Raw genomic sequence first — 13550 nt, 5'->3', positions numbered from 1 at the left:
GGCACGGAGACTACCACTGGTAAGATTACTCATGTTGTACACACGTCAATCACCCTCGGAGGCAAGCGTATGTCGATCACCAGCTTCCTTACGTCCCTACCGCATCAGAAGTTTATCCTCGGCCTCCCCTGGTTCAGACGACACCGACCTATCATCGACTGGACTTCCCTTACTGTCAGCTTCCCTCCAGAAGTTCCTCCGGCACCTCCGCCTTCTCCGCCGCCTCAGCGCGGTCCTGAGTATACCAAGATCTTCCAGGTGAACGCCGCTGCCTTCACCACTGCTGCTAAGCAGCCCAAAGCTCAAGTCTTCGCCGCCTCTCTCCGCGATATCGACATCGCCCTCGAGAAGCTCGACAAGAAGCGTACACCTACCGACCCTGCTACGAAGGTCCCTCCTTGGGCACACCACATCCTCCACGTATTCGATGCTAAAGCCGCAGACGAGCTGCCTCCTCATCGCCCTCACGACCACAAGATTGAGCTAGAAGAAGGTGCAGAGACACCGTTCGGACCGTTATATTCCATGTCCCGAGAAGAGCTTATCGTCCTCAAGAGATACCTCGAAGAGAACCTAAAGAAGGGGTTCATTCGAGCGAGCCGTTCCAGCGCTGGCAGTCCCGTCATGTTCGTCAAGAAGCCCGGCGGTGGTCTACGCTTCTGCGTAGACTACCGAGGCTTGAACGCTGTTACAAAGAAGAACCGCTACCCAATACCGTTGATTCAGGAGACGCTCGAGCGCCTCTCTAAGGCCAAGTACTTCACCAAGCTCGATGTCATCGCTGCGTTCAACAAGTTACGAATGGCAGAAGGACACGAGTATCTCACAGCCTTCCGTACTCGCTACGGGCTGTTCGAGTCGCTCGTTATGCCCTTCGGCGTTTGTAACGGGCCTAGTACCTTCCAGAACTTCATTAACGACATCCTTCAGGAGTTCCTCGATCAGTTCTGCACTGCCTACATCGACGACATCCTAGTCTACAGCGAGACCAAGGAGGAGCACCGCGAGCACGTCTGTAAGGTCCTTCAGAAGCTCGCAGACGCCGGCTTGCAGCTCGATATCGACAAGTGCGAGTTTGAGAAGACCGAAGTCAAGTTCCTTGGTTTGATCATTACCGCAGACGGCATCAAGATGGACCAAGAGAAGATCGACGCTATCGTCGAATGGGATGCTCCTACGAACGTCAAAGAGGTCCAGGGTTTCCTAGGCTTTGCCAACTTCTACCGCCGCTTCATCCACGCATTTTCGGGCGTGGTACGCCCTTTGACGAAGCTCACGCGCAAGGGTGAGAAGTTCGCCTGGACCGACGAATGCCAGGAGGCTTTTGACTTGCTCAAAGCGAAGTTTGTTGAGAACCCGCTTCTACAGCACTTCGATTTCGAACTGGAGACCCGTGTAGAGACCGACGCATCCGACGGCGTGGTGGGCGGTGTCCTGCTACAACGCCGCTCGCCTGAATCCCCCTGGTTACCTGTCGCCTTCCTCTCCAAGAAGTTGACCGCCACGGAGTGTAACTACGAGATCTACGACAAGGAGCTTCTCGCCATCGTCAAAGCTTTCGAAGAGTGGCGCCCCGAGCTCGAAGGCTCTGCTATGCCCGTCCAAGTAAGCTCCGACCATAAGAACCTCGTCTACTTTATGAAGAGCAAGCTGCTCAATCGTCGCCAGGCCCGCTGGAGCGAGTTCCTCTCCCGGTTCAACTTCGTGATCTCGTACACGCCCGGCAAGGCCAACTCGATGGCCGACGCCCTTACCCGCCGCCCTGGAGACTCTCCAGTTGATCGAAGAGGGGGCCGGCAAATCGCAGGGCAACAAGTCATCAAAGAGCACAACCTCTCTTCCGAGCTTCGAGAGTACCTATCGAACGGCCAGCCTACGCTCGCCGCTTCCTTTGCTACTCTCGTGCTCGCTCCTGCCTACCTTGACGAGAGTGACGATGAATCCGAGCCTGAAGAATACGCCTCGGACGCTGAGGACTTGAACGACGATGAAGAGGGCTCAGTAACGACCGACGGCTCATCCGAATCAGACTTTGAGGGGTTTGATAATGAGGAGCAGCCCGAAGGCATCATGGCACGAGTACGAACAGCGTACGATGCCGACATAGACGCCCAAGAGTTAGTTCAGGCCCTTAGATCTGGCGCGAGGACATTCCCGGGCTTCTCGCTGTCCGAGTGCGAGCTCCAGGAAGGTGTCGTCTACTTCCGTAAGAAGCTTTACGTACCGCAGCCCGAAGGCTCTAATATCCGAGCTGAGATTCTTCAAATCATCCACGACTCCGCCTCTGGGGGTCACCCAGGCGTAGCCAAGACCCACAAGCTCCTCGCTAGGTATTACTGGTGGCCGCATTCCTGGAAGGACGTCCGCCGCTACGTGCTGAACTGCGCTACTTGCCGAAGAGCCAAAGCTAACCGCCACCGTCCCCACGGTCTCTTGCACCCTCTCCCGGCTCCTGATCGTCCGTGGAAGCACATCACTATGGACTTTATCACCGATCTTCCTCACGGCAAGACCTTCAGCGGCGTGAAAGCAAAGGCCCTTCTAGTGATCGTGGACCGTCACTCCAAGGACCGGTACATGATCCCGTGCTGGAGCATGACCGCAAAGGAGACTGCTCGCTTGTTCTACGAATTCGTCTGGCGCTTTCAAGGCCTCCCGGATAGCATCACCTCTGACAGAGGCACCCAGTTCATCTCGCACTTCTGGAAGCGTCTGTGTGCTATCCTAGGCATCAAGCATAACCTCTCGACCAGTTTTCAGCCACAGACCGACGGCCAGACCGAAATTACGAACGCTATCCTCGAGCAGGTCCTTCGTTGCTTCGTCGACTACCACCAGAAGGATTGGCCTCAGCATATCCCTGCGGTAGAGTTCGCTACTCGTAACTGGGACTCGGAGACTACTGGCTACTCTCCCTTCTATACTACGAGAGGTTACCACCCTCGTACAGGCATGGAACCAGAAGAACCTCTCCCGCCTACCGAAGACGCAAACGAGCAAGCAGCAGACGAGTTCGCTACTATGCTCTCACAGATCCATGAAGAAGTTCACGACGAGATGGTGTACGCACAAGCAATCTACGAGGATCAAGCCAATCGTCGTCGCCAGCCAGCTCCCGACTACCAAGTAGGCGATATGGTCTACCTCAACTCCAAGAACATCAAGACAGACCGCCCCTCCAAGAAGCTGAACTGGAAGAACCTAGGTCCTTTTGAGATCACCGAGCGTATCAGTTCACACGCCTACCGTCTAGCTCTTCCTGCGAACATAAAGATCCACGACGTCTTCCATCCCGTACGCCTTCGGCCGTCGGCTGAGGACCCATTCCCGAACCAAAACCAAGACATGCCAGGTCCTCCCGATGAAGTAGAAGTCGACGAGCCTGTTAACCTACCTTCTGACGACTATGCCGTCCGCAAGATCCGGGGAATCCGCGTAGAGCCCAACGACGTTGAAGGACTACCGCCGATCAAGTATGAAGTCGAATGGCAAGGTTGCCCTGAGTGGGATACCTCATGGGAACCTATCCAACATATCATCTTCAATCGTCAAGCAATCGAAGAATACCACGCCCGCGCAGACGGCCCAGAAGTCAACATCGGCAGGCTCTTCGAATCTGAGCTTTTCGACGGGGCTTACCAATGGTGTATCGACCATGACATCAGGCCTAGGCCTGGTACTGAAGCTGAACATCCTCGATATGTGGAACTACTACGGCTTCGTAGGAACTCAGCTTTGTTCGGGGGGGCTACTGTCATGGTCTCCCCACAGAGTGTACAGAAGGTGGGGACAGAAGAGTCTCAGAGCGCTCAGAAGTCGTCAAGAAGTGACAGTCCAGCTTGGTGTGTGAACGCCAAGAATCACATGCCCCGCAACATTCACTACGGGACCCAGCCCTCCAGATTCACCCCTCTACCAAACCTTGAAGCACGTGGAAGACTCGGATCGTAGGGCAGGTTGGAATAAGGTTTTGAGCAAAGCTGCTGAGCGCGGCTTCGCACGGGTTAGCCCTGTTGATGCGGGGACACGCACTCGCGAGGGTCGCGTATAAATATCTGGCCTTCCCCAGGCCTCTCTTGCTTTCTTCGTCTTTTGTTTTGTGTAGCAATCATACCATGCCCTTTTGCATCTGCACTTCGCACCTGCATTCTCGCTTTCACCCTTACATCTCACAGGCCAGGCTCTCGCCCTGACAGTATCTTCTCTTTTCCTAAGAGGAAAGGTCCATTTCTTCCTAGAGAAGTTGTTAACAATCTTAAGCTAGTATCTAAATCCTAGTCTTAAGATTAGTAGTAGGCTATATATGTTAATAGATATAAGGGCAAGTCTTTTAGGTCTTCTCTCTATAACTTTGCCTTTATACTTCTTCATCTTTGCTATTAAACATACTCTATACTAGTGAAAGCCATCCTTAGGGATAAGAATAGGTTCTTTTAAGTCTGTTACCTTATGAAGATTCTAGAGCAAATTCTTCCTAAAGTGTGTAAATCTTCTATACTAAAGCTCCTACTGCTTTAAGTCGGTCTCTAATTAAGTAGTCACAAAGGCATTCTCTATTAGTGGTGTATATAATGAGTAATATGCCTGTTCTTATAGGAGAGGAGAAATCTCATCAATAAATAGAACGCCACTAAGGAGCTTTGTCTAGACAACAGTCTTACTAGAGGGGGAAACAAGAGAAAATGATAGAGGTTGAACACTAAACTGCTTACTAAACTAGTTCTATAAAACTAGGTTTACTCCTAGCTTAGGTATAAGTAGGACATCTTCTAAAACAACTTTTCTACTAGCTCTCCTACTCATCTCTACATTCCTAATATAAGTGGCCAATAAAAACCCACCTCTCACTTTGATCTATTTCTTCCTTATTAAGGGAGTTATAGATCTAAAGAGGTAGCTTTAGTCAGTTATATAGGATGAAGTATAGGAGTTACGTAACTACTCTAACGAGGGGAACTTGCCTTAGACTTCTGTCGTTAAGTAAGCCACTTCATTATACTTATTATTATTAGACATTGTCTCTAGGGATGAGCTATATAAGTTACGTAACTCTTAGGCGGAAAACCCTTTTCTAGTCTTCTTTGCTTTAGATATATAAGACTAGGCCTAGTTCTTCTAGAGTGACAGTATGTTAGAGCTAAGTTTCTTTACTATTTTCCTAAGTTCTTCTATAGAGGACTTCTCTCTTAGTGTCCTCCTTAAAGTAGGTGGTGGAGTTCTCTTCCTCTTAATATGTGCTATATTCTAGGAAGATAGTAGTTAGGAATGAGATCTAAGGACCTTTCTTGCCTTAGGTAGACTAGGGTAGTCCTTGATTAGATGATCCTTCTTATAGAGAAGGCAGGAGAGTGGTCTTACTAGACCTAAGGGCTTGACCTAGGTAGCTACTATACTATACTTAGCCTTAGAGGGATCCAATCTAGCTTCTTGTTAAGATGTAGCATCTCAAAGGGAGTCAACAATCAGGAAGTGATCTGGCAGCCTGAGGCATCCACAATGACTCAGCTTGTAGGGAGATACCTTCTCTCCCCTTTAGCTTAGATAGACATCTAACACAATCAACATATTGGTTCCTGATATATTGCTGCATGCTCGTGCTATTAGTCAGTTGAAGATTGATCTCTTACTCCACTCCGCTGCCATCCACCCGTACCTGTTCAACAGGTTATGAGCCCGGGTTTGTGCAGGAATAAGAGCAACCTATATCAGTACAGGTTACTTGTATCCCTTGCTATCGTAGCAGAAAACATCTGGGAATCAGAAGTCTACCCCGTCTATCCTATCAAGGAGCTTAGTTCGATACTAAGTGATAGGTAACCCAGACAAGGACTCTGTGCGGCTTACTAAAAGCCAATACCTTGAAGATACTCTGTAGGCAGAACTGCATCGAGATACTATCAAGAAGGACTTCAAGTAAGTCATTTGAAGCTCTGCTAGGAGAGACAGACCTGTGTCCTAGCCCCGAGACCTCACACCGCTCCTTCTTTACTTTACCAAGCAGGCCTTGGTATCCACACCTACGAACTTTCCCATTCTACACCAGAAGCCTCAGCAGGATCTGAGCCACCACCTTGGAACATACACACCTTGTTTCATTACATCCAATTTATTATGGATTCATACCAAGAGAAGACAGAGGAGAAGGGAGGCAAAATCCCAATTCTTGGGAGGGACAATTGGAAGAGATGGTTCAACCTTCAGAGATACAAGATGGAGAGCCAATCAGCATTCTTTGCAATTGATGACCTAATGGAAGTGTCTTTTGACAACATCAAGGGCAAGACTCTGAAACTCCAAGAAGAGGCTACAACCAAAGAGATCCTCAATACGCCAACATGGACAAGACACAATGCAGTATGCAACTTCAGTATCCTTAGTAGGATCACAGAAGAAGATGAATTTGAGCTTGAGGGCTCATGTGAATCTGGAAGAGCTGCTGAGAAGTGGGTGTATCTCTGGAACAAGTATAGCCAGGTGCTACCAACCCATGCACATGAGCTCACAAAGCAATTTGTGACCTTCGAGATGAGTGAAGAGTTCACCATCAGATCTGCATGGACACACCTGGTTTCTCTTGGAAAAAGGATTGCTGATGTTGACCTAGAGGGTCAGCATTACAGGAAAGCTGATGTGAGGATGACCCAGCTCTTAAGCTCACTGCCACCTGACTACCATGTAGCCAGGGATACTATCATGGCTCAGCCAAAGATGGATCATGAAAGGACCTTAAAGATCCTTGAAGCTCAAGAAGCCAGGTTGGATCCCTCTAAGGCTGAGTATGGCATGGCAGCCACCTGGGTCAAGCCCTCAGGTCTAGCAAGACCACTCTCCTGCCTTCTCTGTGAGAAGGATCATCTGATCAAGGACTGCCCTAGTTTGCCTGAGGCAAGAAAGGTCCTTAGATCTCATTCCCAACCACCATCTTCCCAGAATACAACACATGTCAAGAAGAAGAGAACTCCACCACCCACTTCAAGGAGGACACCAAGAGAGAAGTCCTCTATGGAAGAACTTAAGAAAATGGTGAAGAAACTCAGCTCTGACATGCTGTCACTCCAGAAGAACCAGGCCCAGTCTTATACCTCTAAAGCAAAGAAGACTGGAAAAGGTTTCTCCGCCCAAGAGTCACCATGCAGCTCATCCCCAGAGACAATGTCTGATGATGATGAGTATGATGAAGTGGCTCACTCAACTGCAGAAGTCCAAGGCAAGTTCCCCTCGTCAGAGTGGTTACTTGACTCCTGTGCTTCATCCCATATGACTGACCAAAGCTGCCTCTTTAGATCTATGACTCCCTTGACAAGGAAGAAATGGATCAAAGTGGGAGGTGGGTTTTTATTGGCCACTTATATTGGGAATGCAGAGATGAGTGGGAGAGCTGGCAGAAAAGTTGTTTTGGAAGATGTCCTGCTTGTACCCAAGCTAGGAGTGAACCTGGTTTCATGGAACCAGTTTAGCAAGCAGTTTGGTGTGCAACCTCCATCATTTTCTCTTGTTTCCCCCTCTAGTGAGACTGTTGTCCAGACAAAGCTCCTTGGGGGGGTTCTATTCATTGATGAGATTTCTCCTCTCCTACAAGAACGGGCACATTACTCATCATGTGCACCACCAATGGAGAATGCCTTTGTGACTGCTCAATCAGAGACCGACCTGAAGCAGTGGGAGCTTTGGCATAGAAGATTTGCACACTTTGGGAAGAATTTGCTCTAGAATCTTCACAAGGTAACAGACTTGAAAGAACCCATTCCTATCCCTAAGGATGGCTTTCACCAGTGCAGAGTATGCTTAATAGCAAAGATGAAGAAGTACAAAGGCAAAGTTACAGAGAGAAGACCTGAAAGACTTGCCCTTGTATCTATTGACATATGTGGCCCACTACCAATCTCAAGACTAGGATTCAAATACTGGCTTGAGATTGTTGACAACTTCTCTAGGAAGAAGTGGACCTTTCCTCTTAGGAAAAGAGAAGATGCTCCAGTTGCTCTCCAGAACTGGAAGATCAAAGCAGAGAGGAAATCATCAGCGCAGCTGAAAGCAGTAAGACTTGACAATGCAAAAGAACTTATTGCATTAGTGAAGCAGTGGGAGAAGGATTTGGGGATTGGGCTCGAGCCGACTGAGGCATACAACTCTCTACAGAATGGACCAGTTGAGAGGTCAATACAAACCTCAGAGGACTCTATAAGGGCAATGCTTGAAGAGGCTAAAATGCCGGTTGAATTTTGGCCTAAAGCACTAGAGGCCCAAACTTATATGAGGAACAAACTGCCAAATGGCCCAGATTACGATGGGTTCAAGGTTTCACCAGATGAGGCTTTTGATGGTATCAAACCGACCATCAACCATTTGAAAGTTTGGGGATGCAAAGCTGTTGTCTATATGGACACAAGATCCCAACCTCAATGGGCAAGAAGTGACAAGCTAATGAATAGGGGTAAAGAAGCAGTGTTTATTAGGTATATTGAAAACACAGCTAAAGCCTGGCTCTTTTAGGAACCAGACATGAGAGCTGTTAAACAACACACACATGCAGACTTCTTTGAGGACCAGCCTGGAGGTGATATGGGTCTCAATGTTCCAACATTGAATCTACCAAGCAGTGCACCAGCTAGGAAGCCCTTAGGAAGGCCGAGGAAGAACGTATCCTTATGACAATCTACCTACCAATCAGGCGTCCATCAGAGCCCCCCCGAAATAGATCAGCCAATTGAGAGCCCTAAAGTCGCTCAGCCGAGAAAGCTGTTTGTGCAACTTCCCCAGCCTCCGGAGAACGTAGGGGAATTTCAGAAAATCGATCAGCCAATTGAGAGAAGCTCCCTAGATCCCCAGGAAATAGACGTTACTAGGTCACAAGTGACGGTCCCTAAATCATCCCTTGGAAAGAGAAAGGCTGACTATAATGTTGAGGGCTATGACATGAAACAGAAAGCCCCAAGATCCATGGTCCCTAAGCCCGAACTAACCACTGAAGTGGGAGAAGCAATGGACCTCTCAGAGAACCTTGCTGCTTTTCACCAAGCTTTCTTTGCAGCTATGCAATCAGTGGACAGTTCAATACCATGGGATAGCGAATTCCTGGAAGAAGTTGAGGAAATGGCCTTTGCAGCAACTGTAGAAGCCATTGCATGCAAGCAAGAGGTCCCAATTCCAAAATCCTACAAGGATGCTGTGAATGACAAGAAATGGGGACATCTTTGGAAGGAAGCAATCCAAAAGGAACTAGATGCTCTACAGAGTAACAACACCTGGGAAAATTCTGTTCCACCAAAAGGAGCAAATCTGGTTACATCAAGATGGGTCTTTGATATTAAGAGAAGCATTAGTGGAGCTATTGAAAAGTTCAAGGCTAGACTAGTTGCAAGGGGCTTCTCACAGAAGTTTGGTGTTGACTTTATGGAGACATTTGCACCTACAGTAAGACAGGACACCCTTAGGGTGTTTATGGCTATTGTGTGTAAGAAGGATCTTCATCTTCACCAAGTGGATGTGAACAATGCATTCACAGAAAGCACCCTCCATGAAGACATCTTCATGTTACCACCACCAGGAGTTGAGCTTCCACCAAACATGGTGTTCAAAATCCTCAAAAGCTTGTATGGACTTAAGCAAGCAGCTAGAGATTGGAATCAACTCTGTGTGTCAAAGCTCAGAGAGATTGGATTCACACAGTCAGAAGTGGATCCATGCCTACTTATCCATAAGAAGAGGGAGATCATAATCCTTATACATGTGGATGACATTCCAATTGCTGCACCAAAGTTGACAGATGTTCTCTGGTTCAAAAGAGAACTTGGCAAGATCTTCAAGATCAAAGATCTAGGTGAACCTGAAAAGATCCTTGGCATGAGAGTCACAAGGGACAGGAAGAGAGGAATCCTCAAACTTGACCAAGGACACTTTGTTAGGGACAGCCTAGCCAAGATGGGAATGAACCATGAGAAGGCAGCACCTACACACTCACCCATGGACAGCTATGAGGCCCTCAAACCTTCAAGCCACATGGATGAGAGGTGTGACAAGGCAGAGTACCAGAGTATTAATGGTACTTGGATGTGGCCAGCAACAATCACAAGGCCAGACATTGCTTTTGCCCTAGGAAGGATGAGCTCATTTGTGAGTGACCCATCCACCTACCACATGAAGGCTTTGAAGAAGATCACTAGGTACCTAAGATCATACCCTGATCTAGGACTTCAGTTCTCAAAGTCTGGAAAAGGACACCTTATTGGATACTGTGATTCTGATTATGCAATGGACAAAGCAGACAGAGTCTCAATCCTTGGGTATGTCTTCTTCCTCTGTGGGGCACCAGTTTCTTGGATGAGCAAGAAGCAAAAGTCTGTAGCAACATCCACAATGGAGGCTGAATACATGGCTATGAATGCATGTGCGAAGCAGTCCCAATTCCTAGCTTCACTGCTGAGGGAAATGGATTGTCCAGAGTTAGTGGGAGACTGTTCCCATCAACCAAGAATCACTGGAAACCAGGAGACTGTATCAAATTTGAGACCAGTCCAATTAAGAGGTGACAATCAAGCTGCCCTCACCCTAGTGAAAGATGCACATGTTCATGACAAGTCGAAGCACATTGACATTGCCTATAACGCTGTTAGGAAACTTTGGTGGAGGAGGCTTATTGCTGTTGAGTACACCCCAACCTCTGAGATGGTTGCAGACGGGTTTACAAAACCAAAGACTGGTCCACACTTCCAGAGGTTTGTAAGCCAGCTGAACCTGTCATAAAAAGGTCCAAGTACTATTGACAGGAAGTGAGCAGACTGTAACCTCCCATACGAGATGAGTGGGAGTGTTAAGATGTAGCATCTCAAAGGGAGTCAACAATCAGGAAGTAATCTGGCAGCCTGAGGCATCCACAATGACTCAGCTTGTAGGGGGATACCTTCTCTCCCCTTTAGCTTAGATAGACATCTAACACAATCAACATATTAGTTCCTGATATATTGCTGCATGCTCGTGCTATTAGTCAGTTGAAGATTGATCTCTTACTCCACTCCGCTGCCATCTACCCGTACCTGTTCAACACTTCTTAAGCTTTAAGGATCTTTAAGGTCCTTTTATGATCTATCTTTAGCTAAGCCATAATAGTATCCCTAGCTATATAGTAGTTAGGTAGTAGTGAGCTTAAGAGCTAGGTTATCCTTATATTAGCTTTCCTATAATGCTGACCCTCTAGGTCAACATTAGCGATCCTTTTTCTAAGAGAAACTAGGTATATCTATACAGATCTAATAGTGAACTCTTCACTTATCTTAAAGGTCATAAATTGCTTTATAAGCTCATGTGTATAGGTTAGTAGTACCTAGCTATACTTGTTCTAGAGATGCACCCACTTCTTAGTAGCTCTTCTAGATTTATATAAGCCCTTAAGCTCAAATTCATCTTCTTCTATAATCCTACTAAGGATACTGAAGTTATACACTATATTGTGTCTTATCTATATTAGCGTATTACGGATCTTTTTATTTATAGCCTCTTCTTAGAGTTTTAGAGTCTTGCCCTTAATGTTATTAAAAGACACTTCTATTAGGTTATTAATTGTAAAGAATACTAATTAGCTCTCTATCTTATATCTCTAAAGGTTGAACTATATCTTCTAATTGTCCCTCCTAAGAATTGGGATTTTGCCTCCCTTCTCCTCTGTCTTCTCTTAGTATAAATCTATAATAGATTGGATGTAATGAAACAAGGTATATATGTTCCAAAGTAGTGGCTTAGATCCTACTAAGGCTTCTAGTATAGAATAGGAAAGTTCGTAGGTATAGATACTAAGGCCTACTTAGTAAAGTAAAGAAGGAGCGGTATAAGGTCTCGGGGCTAGGACATAGGTCTGTCTCTCCTAGTAGAGCTTCAAATGACTTACTTAAAGTCCTTCTTAATAGTATCTCGATATAGTTCTACCTATAGAGTATCTTTAAGCTATTGGCTTTAAGTAAGCCGTATAGAGTCCTTGTCTAGGTTACCTATTACTTAGTATCGAACTAAGCTCCTTAATAGGATAGACGGGGTGGACTTCTGATTCCTAGATGTTTTCTACTACGATGGTAAGGGATATAAGTAACCTATACTGATATAGGTTGCTCTTATTCCTATATAAACCCGGGCTTATAACCTGTTAAATAGGTACGGATTGATAGTAGTGGAGTGGAGTAAGAGATTAATCTTTAACTGACTAATAGCACGAGTATATAGATAGATAGATTTGTCATTCCCCTGTTCTAGGACCCTATCCGGCCTATGCAGGTATATATCTATTGTTATGTACAAAGGGAAACCCGAATAGGTGAAAACCCTTCCCGCCCCCGACTACTCCTTGTCTAGATTAGCTTTCCCTCTGAACGTACGTAGTCCATGTCACTACCCCGTTAGCCCCCGCTCCTAGCCGGTCTCGTCGCGCTGCGTCGTGTCCTCTCTTCCTGCACTGCTCCTACTAGGCGGTACTGTTCTAGCCAGCCCTTCTCTAGTATCCAGTTCGTAATGCGCCGTAGGTCTTCAGCGTTGTTAAGAAGTGCCCCAATCGTCCGGTTCCTCGCCTTTGCCATCCACTCCCCCCTTCCTAGCGACCACCTCGGACAGACGAGGAGTGCGTGCCGTACGTTCTAGGAGCGATAGCCGCAGGGGCAGCTAGTATTCGTGTATCCTGGGACCTTCCTCCATGATAGGTACCCCTGGAGGCCGATGTGTTCGCTTCGCAGTTGGGTTGCTATGCTACTCTGTGCCCTCGTAAGGCGGTAGTGGATGAGCTTCGGGGGGTGCTTGACCGCGGATTTTGTAGCTGACCATTCCTTAGGTTGTCCCGCTGGCTGAGGGCGTCCACTATGCCCTACAACCTGGTTGTTCCACCTCTCTTTCCATAGTTGCTCTACAAACGATTTCTCACCTTCCCATTGTGTTGCTAGCTGTTCGTCCCTTGCCCGGTAGTTCGGCTCGTTTCCGGGTCGAATGCCCTTATGCGCTGGTACTGATTCGCGGGCCCTTGCGACTGCACTAGCGATGACCTTCTGTACTAGGTACTGTGCCGACTTGCCTAAGTAGGAGGTCCGTAGTCCCTAGATGTATAGGTCGATCGGCGGTATAGCGGTCTCGTGCTCAAGCATCCTCGTTAGTGTCGACTTATATGCCCCGGTGACCTTCCTTAGGCATTGGTTTTGGATCTTCGCTAGCGGCGCGACGAGTCCCTTCGATGGGCAGGCCCTCTCGCCTAAGGACCACACTTAGCTGCCATAGGTAAGGACTGGCCGTACAATAGCCGTATATAGAAGTCGTGACTGCCGGAAGTCCGCCCCCCATGTGGACGTAGTGAGCCTCTGGCATGATGCCATATTCTGTTCAGCTTTCCGTAATATTGCCTATACGTGCTTCCTCTACCGTAGCGCCGGGTCCACCTATAGTCCGAGGATCCTGAGCTGATTTGCCGGGTTAGTCGTGTGCCCCTGTATCTAGATAGAAGCTTGCATATTGTGGAACCGTGGCCGGCGCGTAAAGTGTATCAGATTGTACTTTTCTGGGGCAAACCGAGCCCCGTGCCTCCT

Source organism: Fulvia fulva, chromosome 4, assembly GCF_020509005.1.
Source record: "Fulvia fulva chromosome 4, complete sequence".
In the NCBI taxonomy this organism is placed as follows: Eukaryota; Fungi; Ascomycota; class Dothideomycetes; order Mycosphaerellales; family Mycosphaerellaceae; genus Fulvia; species Fulvia fulva.
The sequence above is the reverse complement of the archived record's forward strand: the minus strand, read 5'-3'. Positions refer to the sequence as shown.